At 58.5% G+C, this 1340-nt stretch overlaps 1 protein-coding gene across 1 annotated transcript in view; it reads right to left on the bottom strand.

Annotated features, from left to right (window-relative positions):
• The window catches only part of PEAR1 (platelet endothelial aggregation receptor 1), a 28280-nt gene extending 27497 nt beyond the window's left edge, over positions 1-783 (bottom strand). The window contains exon 1 of the mRNA XM_015571688.1: positions 598-783. The gene's annotated coding sequence lies outside the window, so the exon portion shown is untranslated. The remainder of the gene's footprint in view (positions 1-597) is intronic.
• Positions 784-1340: the final 557 nt, after the last annotated feature.

Below are 1340 nucleotides of genomic sequence, written 5' to 3'. Positions count from 1 at the left end.
TCACCACAGCCCCCCCGCCACAGTCCCCCTGCCCAAAGGAGACCTGGCTGTTCTGCCCGCCCCCCCAATTCTTGCCTAAGGCCGGCTCCAAACTGGACATGGGTCAATACTTAGGAGACCCCAGCCAAGGGCTCGATACCAGTGTCCCTCCTCTGGGGGCAGGTGGCCTATCCCAGGCCCATCCAGAAGTTCACAGCCCCTGGAACACCTCAAGTCTGATGGACCGGTCAGGTGATGAGACCCCCCTCCTTGCGATTGCTGGTCTGTGAGTCTGGGACCCCCCTCCTATCTAATTCCTCTGCGACTGCCCCCAGGATGTTCACTCCCATCCCACAGTCATTATGCTTTTGTTAGGGAAAGTCTCCCTCACAGGAGCTGTGAGGCGTCAGGGTCCTTCTCCACCGTCCTCTCCACGGCATCCCCAGCACCACCAGCACCTACATGCATGCACCCAGGGTGCGGGCACCGGCCAGCCGTCACCATGCATCTCACTGGTTAGCCCCGAAATCCTTCCTTCTCCCGTGAGACTTGGTCTTCCTCGGTGGGGAATGGGAGCAAGGGAGAGGGGCTAGGAGCTGTGGCTTCTCCCTGGCTCACCAGACAGGGGAGCTGGGCCCTCCTTTCAGGGCCCTCGGGACACAGCATTGGCAAGACGACGGACAGACGGACTTTCAGAAAGAACTTCCTTTGTTGCAAAGTGAAAGGCAGCGCCAGACCTGACCCCTTGACCTCTAACAGGAATTCCTTAGGGCTGGCCTCCAAGTTCCTATGGGATGAGTGCTCCTCAGTGTAGCACTGAGTCACCTGGGGAGGAGGAAGTGTCACCCGTAGCCCAGGGGCAATGTCCCCTCACTGTCCATCCACACCTCCTCCGAAACAGAGGGAAGAGGCTCCAGAGGCCACGGCTTGGGGGACGGGGGGGCAGAGGCAGGAGAGGGGACCCAGGAGGCCTTAAGGCCCCCCCACATGCGGTTCCTCTCTGGAAACCTCTATCTTGCCACATGTGGGTGCGGCAATACCAATCACTACCCCTTGTTAAATGTATACTGTGGGCTAGATCCTCGCTTTTCATCCTCTCTGCAATCCTAGAACGCAGGCGCTATTGTGCCTTCCGTTACGTAGGTGAAGAAATATTCCAGAGAGGTTAGGAGTTTGCTCCAGGTGAGAACGTGGAGTCACTGGGCTTGGACCAGCCTGTGCAGCCCCTTTGAGGCCCTTCTCTCCCTGTGGCTTCTTTTTGGTCTTCGGACTCTCGGTCTCTCCTCTGTCTCCCCCTCCTTGTTCTTCCTCTTGGTCTCTGCTCTGTTTTTCTAAGTTGGCCTCCCCTCCACCCCTCACCC

The sequence above is a fragment of the Myotis davidii genome, unplaced genomic scaffold (assembly GCF_000327345.1).
Source record: "Myotis davidii unplaced genomic scaffold, ASM32734v1 scaffold208, whole genome shotgun sequence".
In the NCBI taxonomy this organism is placed as follows: Eukaryota; Metazoa; Chordata; class Mammalia; order Chiroptera; family Vespertilionidae; genus Myotis; species Myotis davidii.
The sequence above is the reverse complement of the archived record's forward strand: the minus strand, read 5'-3'. Positions and strand labels throughout refer to the sequence as shown.